Source organism: Ranitomeya variabilis, chromosome 1, assembly GCF_051348905.1.
Source record: "Ranitomeya variabilis isolate aRanVar5 chromosome 1, aRanVar5.hap1, whole genome shotgun sequence".
Lineage (NCBI taxonomy): Eukaryota > Metazoa > Chordata > Amphibia > Anura > Dendrobatidae > Ranitomeya > Ranitomeya variabilis.
Window position 1 is genome coordinate 1,014,733,047 of NC_135232.1, and position 13,397 is coordinate 1,014,746,443.

Here is a 13,397-nt window from a genome sequence, read left to right on the forward strand (position 1 = left end):
GCATTGCAAGGTCTGGTACAGGTTTATTGCGGGACACATGTGATGTTGATTTGCAAGAAAGTGGTCCTCAACCCAGCAGAAACAGTTAATTGACACCAGGAACTTTGGCCCACATGGCTGAGTATGCCTTGCGTATCCTAAAAAGGGACCCCCACATTTTTAAAATGATGACCGATGACGACAACTGGTTGGCCTGCCTCCTGGATACAAGATATAAAGGAAAACTGCAAAATATCATGCCACATGAGAACCTAGGTCAAATATTGGCTACCAAACAAGCAACTCTTGTAGGCCGTTTGGTTCAGGCATTCCCACCACACAGTGGCGGTGATGGTTCTCACACGAGCTGCAGGGGGCAACATGGCAGAGGTGCTAGAGGTGCAGAAATCCGAAGTGGCGTTGGACAGAGGGGTTTTATGACAAGGTTGTGGAATGATTTTGCAATGACGGCTGACACGACAGGGACAGCTGCATCGATTCAAAGTGACAGGAGACAGCATTTGTCCAGTATGGTTACAAACTACTTTTCCGCCCTTATCGATGTTCTCCCTCACAGGTCATTCCCCTTTGATTACTGGGCATTTAAACTTGACACCTGGCCTGAATTGCCAGAATATGGATTACAGGACCTCGATTGCCCTGCTGTCAGTGTGCTTTCAGAAAGAGTGTTCAGTGCTGCTGGTTCAATACTGACCGAAAAAAGGACACGTCTGGCTACCAAAAATGTTGATTAGCTAACCTTCATTTAAATTAACCAATCATGGATTTCACATTCTTTTGCCCCACCTTCCCCTGCTGACACGTAGCTTGCCTGAAAGATGACTTGCTTTTGGGGGGAGACACTGAACCCTAACTCTGGCCCTGTGGTATAACACAACACTATGAACGTGGCAGAAAGTGGCAGCCTGATATATGATGCACTAGCAGTACAGCTGAATATACACTGTGTGAGAATTTGAATCTCCATTTTTTGAGGGGAGACACTGAACCCTAACTCTGGCCCTGTGGTATAACACAACACTATAAACGTGGCAGAAAGTGGCAGCCTGATATACGATGCACTAGCAATACAGCTGAATATACACTGTGTGAGAATTTGAATCTCCATTTTTTGGCCCTGTGGTATAACACAACACTATGAACGTGGCAGAAAATGACTGGAATTATTATAAAGAAAAAAAAAAGGTACTGCAATAACACGCTCCCTAGTCCCTACAATGATCTCAGGACAAGTATGGCAGCAATAAAAAGGACTTCAGAACAAAAAAGTGTGGACAAATAAACAAGACAGGTAACTGTGCAGAAAGGAGCAACAGGATTTTTGCTTTCAAAAAAGCAGTTGGTTTGCACAGCACCGTGCACACAGCTATGCAGCTGATGCACTAAAATACGACCTCCACTGTCCCTGGACAAAAAGGTGGTGTTGGACAGTGGAAATCGCTACAGCACAAGCGGTTTGTGGGTTAATCTTCCCTCCCTAACTATATCCCTTCTTCTGATGAAGCTGCAGCAACCTCTCCCTATGCTAAGATCGGCAGAAGTAAGATGGCGGTCAGCGTGAATGCCCCTTTGTAGCCCCTGTGACGCCGCAGAAAGCAAGCCAATCACTGTCATGCCCTTCTCTAAGATGGTGGGGACAGAGACCTATGTCATCACGCTGCCCACACTCTGCGTCCTCCTTCACTGAATGAAAAACGGCGGTAACAGCGTCATACGAAACACGACTATGGCGCTCTGATCGCCGACCGCATGGCCGATCCCACACTAGGATCGGTTCGGGTTTCATGAAACCCGACTTTGCCTAAAAGTCGGCGATTTATGAAAATGACCGATCCGTTTCGCTTAACGCTACATGTGAACATTACTGCTCCATTTAATAAGCGACTTTTTGACATGCATTTTTAAGGTCAGTGGGGGTTTCTAAATCTAAAGCCAAGCTCTTAGTGATGGTGTTTTTACCATGAGTATCAGCAATTGGTTCTGAATGAATGATAATACTCATTTTATACTACTATAAACAGTAATACAGAGCTTGATACTGCAAGAAAAATGCAGTACTGTCCTTTTATAACCTCCATTGCCTTATACATAATGCTCTAAGAAAATAAGCAGCACATAAAAGCCCTCATCAATAGCGCGATACACTCCCTACTCACAAATGAATTGTGTTATCCATTTAAAGTGGTTAAAAAGCCTTTAACATTGATGGTTTATCCTTAAGATCTAAATGTTGTCTGACTACAGAGTGTGTCTTAAAAGCCTTACTGCATTGTTCCATTGTTATGAATGTATTAACAATATAATACCTTCAAGAAACCTTGATAAAAGTATGGTGTAGGCAAGTACAAGCCATTCTACAATCAATGTAAACATTGCGCTTTGTGCTCATTGAGTGACACAGTCACTAGTTTTAATCCTCTTCCTCTCTGTAGAGACAATTTACATATTTAATTTCCCAGTGGAGCATTGCAATGCTTAAAAGTCTCCTCACATTGGCATGTCAGGCTTGACATGTTATTCTCCGCAAGGAGAAACATTACCCCTTGAATCACATTCTGATGCTTAGATTAGATTAGATTAAATTAGATAACACACTTTGCACTGATGAAGGGCAGTATTCCTAAACACAATGTCTGTGCAAATTGAGATTATAGTTTGGATTTTATCTGAAGCCATGTGGCAAGGCTCATTAAATGGTCGACATTTAGGATTACTAATTTCAAAAGTTGACACTAGAGCTTTAGTTCCTCTCTGAAGAGACAATTTGCATTTTTCATTTCCAATAGGAGCATTGCAAGGCTTAAAAGTCTCCCCACCTTGACATGGCAGGCTTAGCATGTCAGTCTCTGCAAGGGGAAACATTACCCATTGGGTCTTTAACTTTAGGCCCTGTAGAAATCATGTAATCTTCAACTTGCTTATCTGTTCACAATAGCAGTAATTTTGACCAGGGGTGCCCAAATGTATAGATGCCAGTGTAGGTGATTAGCATGAGTGTGAAAAAAAACACTGTTGTAAACAATATATTTACAGAAGATTGAAGCATTGTGACAGAAGTCTCAAATTCTTAGTTCATAATGCTTATAGCATATGACTAATCAACAAACTGGTCTTGAGGTGCCGCAGGATTACATAAGTTTGAGGAGTTATAAGCAACAGAAGATGCTGGATGTTGACAGAGCCCAAACAAAAAAACCCCAAGAAAACAGCTGAACAAAGTACAGTCTTAATAGTCAGACACAGGAGAAGGCTTAAAGTAGCCTAGGCAGATTCTCTCACTGATACTAAAAGGTAAACTGCAAAGTTGAAAGTGGAGCACAGTAAAAGATGGCAACCATAGCAAATGGAGCAGAAACTAGCACAGCCCAGAGGCAAGTGCTTAAGGGCACCCCTCCTTTTTTAGGGCCTCTCCCAGGAGAGTTAATAATAAAAGGAAGAGAGTGCTTAGAGAGAAATCTCTAAAGCAAGATTGGAGCATTAATGTCTGTTTTGTGTACCAAGTATCTCTCCTCTGCATTTGTAATCTTGCCTGAAGAAGGAGCCACTGTGCTCTGAAAGCTTGCAAACATATTATTTTCTGGTTAGCCAATAAAGGTATCACTCCCAGAATACTTTTGTCATAATTGGGCAGAAAAGTATTCACATCTCCTCAGGATTGAATCTCTTCCAGTTTGGTAATTAAGATGATCCAATTAACTTTTTCACATACTTTTTCTCACTGTACTAGCGGTGATCTCACCAAGGTTACCCAGATCAAGGGCCCGGCTGGGATCGCAGCCTCAGTGACCGGCAAAAACCTCAATGACGTTCCCGCTGGTCACTGATGCTGCTTTCGCAGCAGGTCATTCCTCAGTGGTTCTCAGCCTGGGCTGTCACATGTTGGTTCCATCCAGGTTGAAAACTCTTTATCCTCAGACATGTATTACGGCATGGGACAGAACAATGGATAGTTGAGGGATATGGTTGTTTTTTATTTTTATTTTATTACAGGAGAGAATGGCTTCAGTGAAATGGATGATGACTAGTGTTGAGCGATACCATCCGATACTTGAAAGTATCGGTATTGGATAGTATCGGCCGATACCCGAAAAATATCGGATATCGCCGATACCGATACCCGATACCAATGCATTTCAATTGGACGCAAAGTATCGGAATGGTTCCCAGGGTCTGAAGGAGAGGAAACTCTCCTTCAGGTCCTGAGATCCATAGTCATGTGTAAAATAAAGAATTAAAATAAAAAATATGGATATACTCACCTCTCCGGTGGCCCCTGGATCTTACCGCTGTAACCGGGAGCCTTTGTTCCTAAGAATGAGCGTGTGAAGGGCCTTCGATAATGTTGCGGCTTCTGATTGGTCGCATGAGCCGCCACGCGACCAATCAGAAGCCACGACGTCATCGAAGGCCCTTCACGCACTCATTCTTAGGAACAAAGGCTCCCGGTTACAGCGGTAAGATCCAGGGGCCACCGGAGAGGTGAGTATATCCATATTTTTTATTTTAATTCTTTATTTTACACATGAATATGGTTCCGATACTGATTCCCGATATCACAAAAGTATCGGAACTCGGTATCGGAATTCCGATACCGCAAGTATCGGCCGATACCCGATACTTGCGGTATCGGAATGCTCAACACTAATGATGACGTGAGTTTATTTTAATTTAGATTAATTAAAGGAGTCCATGTCATGCTTTCAATTAAAGGACTTTATTCTGTTTGTGTGTTTATTTACAATATAAATAAAGGATTAGTAATGGAGAGGTGTCTTATATATGCCTCTCGATTACTTAGCCATGGGCTTGATGTCACCAGACAATGCAAAGGTGACATCAACCTCACAAATATGAACCTGACTTGCCGCTGCCACAGAGCAAGTGGGAAGATTTGAGTAAAGCACTAGAATTGGTGCAACTAATAGATGCGCCTTTTCAGGGGCATCTGTGGGGCTGCTTTGTAGACTGGGGGCCAATATCCATGGCCTCTTACCAGCCTGAGAATATCAGCCCCCAGCTGTCAGATTTAGCTTTGCTGGTTGTCAAAAATGGGGGAAAAAAACACAATTTTATAAAATTATTTATTTAAACACTTTAGAAAACAGCATGGGGACCCCTCTATTCTTGATAACCAGCTTTGGTAACACTAACAGCTGAGGGTTAAAACTCACAGCTGTCAGTTTTGCCTGGCTGGTTGTCAAAAAATTGTGGAACCCACATCAATTTTTTTATTATTTACATCGCAATTGATGGGTCAATTGATGTCACTTTTCCTGGTGTCTTCCCCTATTTTTAGCTGCTTTGGAAGCTTCTTGGCTCCCCTGAAGGTGTTGCCTATCTGTTTGGTTTTACCTCCCATTGAAGTCAGTGGTGTTTGGGTATGTTTGTCAAACCATTCAGCTAACATCGAGGCTTTCATTGATCTGAAATGAACCTTGAAAATTTCACTCATTTCTAGTCATAAACAAAGTCATCTTATAGTCTTATCAGAATGTAGTATGCTCATGGTAAAAATATCTGATGGTTTTTCCTTTGTATTGACATATAAAAATGTTTGACAGGGTTAATTGGAACTTTAAAGAACTGAACTATGGGTTTTTCCACTTCAGACATATTGATTCGCATGAGATGTCATGTACAACCCTAGTCAATACCTGGCCCTGGTCAATACCTAGTCTGGAGTCTGGAATTTAACTTGATAGAGCCAAGTGTACTCTGGGTCTTCAGTACCAGGCACTGTTTTCTTGATTTTAATACGTATTTGTTCACTGGCTAAAATTTATCTTTTTCTTTAGGAATAGTCAGTGATTTTTGCATTTCTATCAACATGTATTCTTTGGGGCTAATGAGGATACCCATTTTTTTTAGACTTCATATATTTAGTTTCTTGATTAGTCAGGCAGCAAGCCTAAAATCGTGCCATGTACATAAAATTGCAGGCAGTTATCAGGCGATTCATTCAAACTAAAAAGTTGAATATTATGGCATATAAAAATCATGATGATATTGACAAAAGCAAATATTACAATAATATTTACCAACAGTCCTTTCCTTTTAAACTGAGATACCAATAACAAAATTAGGCATTTTTAGGTTCTGATTAATAAACTCATGTTGAGGAATGAAAAAATAAATACCAAAATTACATAATAAATATTAAACTTGATGCCCATTTTTGTATACTCTTTAGAAGAAAATTGCAGTAAATAAATTATTGTCCATTATTCCGATAACCCATTCTCAATACCTATGCTTCCCCTCCTAGTAAAATAATAACACTAAGGGCTCATACTCACTTGCGTGAAATACGGACGAGTCTCGCATGGTAACACCTGGCTCTGCTGCCGGCACTTGGAAGCGGAGCGTGCAGCTCTATGTATTGCTGTGCGGCTGCACACTCCGCTCTAGAGTGCCAGCGGCAAAGCCGGGTTTTAACCTGCAAAACTCGGCCATATTTCACGCAAGTGAGTATAAGCCCTTATACTCACTTTCATTTAAGCGGTGTTTGGGAAGAGAGAAGGAGTGGTGTAGGAAAGGCACTAGTAAGCCAAAATAAAAGAGAATATGAGGTAGTCTACATGCAAAAATGGTGAAATATGTATTTAATCAAAGTGAACAAAATGGAATTACAACTTTAAAAGGCAAAAAAGGGATGAGTGGTTTTTGCACAAGATTAGTTTGGTCCATCACATGATGCTCTGTTTGAGTCACACCCTATCTTCAATAATTTATGCAGCGTCATCATTACAACGCTGTATATTATAATCATATGACTTATCATGTGACCGATTCATTAGTCTGCGCCCCTTTCTCTGACCTCCCTTCACCATGTGGTTTTTAATTACATCTAATCACACTTGGTTCCGGCCAACCCATATATGTAGGCTTTACTGAGAGAGGTGTCCACATTCACCCATGCATTCAGACATTAGCCTTAGGTAAGTGTTCACATTTGGACAGGGACGTCAGAGACCCATCAGATTAATGGGGCCACCTTGATGATGGTTGAAAGGCTCACAATATTATGGCCAAATTTTGTGCAAAGCTATATAACAATGTGACATGACAGGTTAGATGACAGACACTTGTGACCACTATTGGAAACAACTCTCCTAAAAATATAGTTCATTTTCTACCAGCAGTCGGGCTTTCAGTGTGGCAGCTGCATGGCTTTAAAACGCTATTAAGCTGCAGACTGACCCCATACCTGCAGGTTAATAACATTTGTTACATGTCATGTTCCTTTTCATTGCAGGATATAGGGGTCAGGCTTAAACAATGAGCTGGAGCGCATGTCAGAAAAAAAATCTTGTGTTTACTTCATTTTTGCTCTTACTGTCAAGAAAAATTTTGAAGAGGTTTGAGAAAAAGTTAGCAACCCCACAGGAGAGGCAGCACTAGAGCAGCAAGGGGTAAGACTAATATTGTTTCATTTTTGCCTCTGCCCTAAAAATGTAAAGTGATAACTCCCCTTTACTAAATGCCAGATGCCAGATATTTTTACTTTTTTACTCCTATCTTAAAGTCATCAGAAGTAGATGAGTCAGAAAATTAAAAAACAAAGCAATGCAGTAAACATCAGGAACCAACTTTACCAGAATGAGTAAAAGCACTTGCACATTTCCATTTATTTCTCACAATTCAATTCTCCATCAGGAATTATAAATTATATGATGTGAGTTACTAAAACTACATTACACTTGAAGACAGTACAACTAAAAGTGACAAGAAAACATCTGATGTAAGTGATCGCTATACTAAATATTGTTACACTAGTCCATTTCAATCAAAGCCATTGCTTATATATTCAATATTAGAAACAGCAGTAAGTATCGCAGCTGAAAATGAAGAGGTAATTTTTCAGAAATGTGAGGGATATAGCCATGTAAATTCGGCAAATACAAATCTGTTAAATAAACATTGGAGGTAGGAAAATACATGAAAATTGAAAATCCTCTTCCCATTCGTAAAACAAATTATAAATATTGAATTTGTAATTCTTCACAATTCTCTTCTTCTGCACACAAAGAAGCATTACAATTCTAACAGCATGACCTAGAAAATATGGATACATTGAATTTGTGACCAGCTCACAAGGCTCTTTTTAGTGAAGAAAAGAATATGGAAATTAAAATTATAAGATGTTCACAGTATTATTAAATATTAATATTTTGTTAACCAACTGTGGTTTCTATCAATATTTGCAACTTTAAAATATCTTTTATTCATTTCAAAGAATGCATAAATTAACCCCTTACAGCCAAAGCCTGTATTCACTCTCCTGACATAGTCCTTTTTTTTTACAATCTGCCATGCAGCACTTTACATGGTGAAAACTTCGGAATACTTTTACATATCCAAGCGATTCTGTGATTGGTTTTTCATGACGCATTTTACTTTATGGTAGTGATTATTTTAGATCAATAACATTTGCTTTTATTTATGAAAATATCAGCAATTTAGTGAAAATTTTATAAAATTGGCAATTTTCAAAAGTTGAATTTTACTGCATTTTTAGCAGAAAGTCAAACTAAACAACAATAGTTCATAAATAATATTTCCTATACATATACTTTAAATCAGCATCATTTTTAAAAAGCCCTTTTATTTTGTTAGAATAAAAAACAGAATCTCAGAAACAGATACCATAATAGTAGTCCTTGGGATCAAATCACAAAACTGCTTAGGGTAATACCTTGTGATGCTTCCTACTGACATCCAAAACATAATATGAAGCATATAATCACACAAAAAGAAGTAAAAACAAAAATATATTTTATTTTGTACTTATAAAACATTTACCATAGATTACATATATAACAGTCAAGATACAATTATTATTAACAGAGCACTTTGAATATAAGGTACAGGTGCACCCATATGAAATGTGTAACACCACAGGGGGATCATGGGTACAAAGATGGAAGGATTGAGGCCAATATAACCAGTCTGTCAAAAATAAAGTGCCAGTGCATAATAAACACAATAGTTATAGTCCACTTGCTAATATAATAGTATAGAGAAGTACTCATCCCTCAATATTAAATCGGTCAGAACTGCATAGCAAGGGAGCCCCCTTTTGTCCACAAACCAGTGTTCCCATTACACAGTCTTACCCATATCCTTTTCCATATGTGCACACACACTCCCCGATGCGCGTTTCGCTCTCAGCTTCCTCGGGGGACAGTATGATCTAAATGTCCCCAATATCCGGTTTTTATATCCCTCACACACCATGTGCTGGCCCATGTGCGTGACATGCCAGGCGCCGATACTTGCATCATGTTTGGCATCAACATGATGGTGCGGGTCAGGGGAAATCCCCATTTATGTCAATAGCCCGCGACTGCCACAGAGAGGCGCTGGACATGATGCCACGGTAATGCCTGAGTCACGGACATGCGCACTGGTGGCGCAAAATCTTATCACGATCACCATATTGGATCAGTGCAACAATGCCCAATTAATAGCCCATAATACTTTAAAACATATATATGCTGCTTTTATATATATATCATGTAGTTTACCTGCAGGGACGTTTGGGTGTCTGGCAGGTGCTGTTTTAAAGTATTATGGGCTATTAATTGGGCACTGTTGCCCTGATCCAATATGGCAACCGTGATAAGATTTAGCACCACCAGTGCGCATGTCCGTGACTCAGGCATCACCGTGGCATCATGCCCGGTGCCTCTCTGTGGCGTTCACAGGCTATTGACGTCAATGGGGATTTCCCCTGACCCGCGCCATCATGTTGACGCCAAACTTGATGCAAGTATCGGCGCCTGGCATGTCACGCACATGCGCCAGCACATGGTGCATGAGGGATATAAAAAACAGATATTGGGGACATTTAGATCATACTGTCCCCCGAGGAAGCCGAGGGCAAAATGTGCATCGGGGAGTGTGTGTGCACATATAGAGAAGAATATGGGTAAGACTGTGTAATGGGAACACTGGTTTGTGGACAAAAGGGGGCTCCCTTGCTATGCGGTTCTGACCGATTTAAAATTGAGGGATGAGTACTTCTCTATACTATTATATTAGCAAGTGGACTACAGCTATTGAGGTTATTATGCACTGGCACTTTATTTTTGACAGACTGGTTGTATTGGCCCCAATCCTTCCATCTTTGTACCCATGATCCCCCTGTGGTGTTACACATTTTATATGGGTGCACCTGTACCTTATATCCAAAGTGCTCTGTTAATAATAATTGTATCTTGACTGTTATATACGTGTAATCTATGGTAAATGTTTTATAAGTACTAAATAAAATATGTTTTTGTTTTTACTTCTTTTTGTGTGATTATATGCTTCATATTATGTTTTGGGTATTTTGTTAGAATGTTGGAAGAGTTAAAAGGTTAGAGATTATAGATAAAATTTAGCTTTTATTATGTGTAATTAATAGTAGTTAACCCAAATTATGGATGTATGCTATTCTTATATTAGTGATATTAGTGATATCCCAGTGTAGATAAACCTATTATGGTTCACCAATTTATGCATCGAATCATTATGTCTAGCCCTATAGCGCACTCCATGAATAAATATGCTAAATGCATAGATTTTACCTTCAGTCCACTGATGATGGTGGTTAGGTGAAACATGTTGGTTACGAGATATATTTTAATGTGTACCTATCTCAGCAATAAACATTTAGCATCATCTCATGGACTGCAGCCTTGTGATGATTAGAGATAATGAGTCAGTGCGTATATTGATGAACCATAATAGGTTTATCTATACTGGGATATCATTACTATTCCACTGGTGTTTCCATAAATTAGTGTGTGATAGATATTGCATAATGAAAATTGCAAATCTACCGCTTTAATGCCCAAATCATAATGCTCAGCTTGTAAGCCCCATAGATTTTTGAAAGAGTTGTGTAGGGCCCAATAGTTGATGAGTCAGTTAATTATGAGGTTGATGGGGAGGTTTGGCTCTCTCACATTCAGCTGAAACTGCTCCGGCAGTAGCCTGATTGATGAATGAAGGCTAGGTCCACACTGTGCTTGTGGACATTATCAGTAACATATGACCTGGGCGTATGCGCTCGTCAATGTGCACCATGGATTTTGTAAGCATCTGTCAACCTTAGAGACCCACTATAAAGAGACGTATACTGCATGGTATATATCTGTTTGCAGTATCCCCTGTATATAAAAGTGCAGTCTGCTGCATTTTCCTATAATTACACAAGTGCATGCTAATTCATAGTTTTCTGTGTACAGTGTGCATAGGCAGAAAGCTGCCAATCAACGGTGTGGCCAGGGTTTTACAGAGCTCAAGAATAAAGCAGTAGTCCTCTGATGACAATCTTCTTTTGTGATTTTAATAAAAGTGCATCAATCAGACTAGTAAGCGCACATCATGATTTCAGGGTTTCTATATCTACATTATGCAGCTCTCAGGTCAGGTATTCCCTTTAAATGGTCCAAGTAGCATGATAAGCTAGTGGCATATTGCTGAAAATCTTTCAGAGGCAAAAAAAAATGTCAACAGTAGTAGATTTTCAATATTTTCAAGGGGTTTAGTAGACCAATTTTTCAAGAATGGTGTATCATTGTCATCAGAACAAAGCTAACTTTCCATTGTTATACTCAACACAGTTTTGCCCATGTACTTGTGGTTGAGTTGACACTGCAACTCAGCTCATTCCATTAAAGAGTTTAGTAGGAGTGAGTAGCAGTACCAGAAACGATCATGCAGGTATAAATGTCACTTTATCAAGTGATAATATCTGTATAGAGCTGTGAAATAAATGGCACTATGTAAGTGAATAAAATAAATAAGCAAAAGTACAAGTAAGGGTACTGTCACACAGTGGCACTTTGATCGCTCCGACGGCACGATCCGTGACGTTGCAGCGTCGCTTGATTATCGCTCCAGCGTCGTAGACTGCGGTCACACTTTGCAATGCACGGCGCTGGAGCGATAATTTCATGACGTAGTTGCGAAGTAGAATTCATACGGGACATTGGGAATATCGTGCACACCTTTGTTACACGATGCGATCATGCCGCCACAGCGGGACACTTGACGACGAAATAAAGTTTCAAATGATCTGCTACGACGTACGATTCTCAGCGAGGTCCCTGATCGCAGTAGCGTGTCAGACACAGCGATATCGTAACTATATCGCTGGAACGTCACGGATCGTGCCGTTGTAGCGACCAAAGTGCCACTGTGTGACAGTACTCTAAGAAGCCACATCTGATTGGATAGGTTTCTCCTATTCAGCACCGCATTTCCTAAGAACAAGGAAGCAGAGCTTTCACTGGCAAGGCAGAGAGGGTCTGGCCAGGTTTTATAGGAAAAGTTAATGACCAGATCAAAAGCAGCTGAAATGGAGCTGCCTGTTTCTGACCAGCATAGAAAGGGACGTTAACCTCTTCAGCAATAAATAAAGCAAAATTTATTTAATATGGGATTCAAACACACAGACTAAATGGAAGATCTGTGACTCACAATACACAGTGATCTTCTACCCCAGATCTCCCAGGTTGGTGTGACACACTCATGACAGCTGATCAATGGACTTTCCCGGGTCCTAAAAAAGTGAGAAGTCATTAAAGTGGAGCTAAACTAAACTAAACATCTATGAATTTTTGACCTAGGCTCCTTATTATTGTGCACCCCACGTACTACTAAAAATATCGCTTTGAAGAGAGCAACCCAAATAGCTGCTAACTTTTAAGAGGTCTTTTAAGCAAGCAAGGAACATCTCAGGACTTGACCCTCTACCTATCTCCACACAATAAAAGTGCCAACAACAAATTCAAATTTCAACAAAAGAATACTCTTTAATATCTAATTTTGGAAAGCCGTTTAATTTATCTCCACAAAAAAGAACTTCATGCAAAGTTGTTTTCTGAGAAAAACAAATTTAAACATGTAATGTTACAGCCAGAATATATGTGAATATACAATATGTACAAAATAATTAGAACACAAATAAAGTACAGACAATATCAGTAACACTAGACAAGATCTTGATGAATATGCAACACAGAAACCCAGAAAGTGTCCATGTAAAATTATCTAAAATATAGGCCTTCTTTAATACCTTTCTTCGATCGGTGTTCAACCAAAGAGCAAAGTTGTATTAACAACATTAGAACATGTGACTATAGTGAAACAAATGATATGCAATAACTTAAACAGAATCAATATAGAAGTTACACCATCTAAAAATATCTAGTGCACAGTGACATATATGAGACATGAATAACAATGTGTCACGATCTCCACTCTGTTCCTGTCTGCTGTGTTACTTTGGAGGCTGTCAGTTTGTTTTGGTTGTGCTGGATCTGTGCTGCAATCATCTGTGTTCACTTTTCTTGATTAGTCCTCTACTTAAGCTTGCTAGCTCCTTCATTCAGTGTCAATCG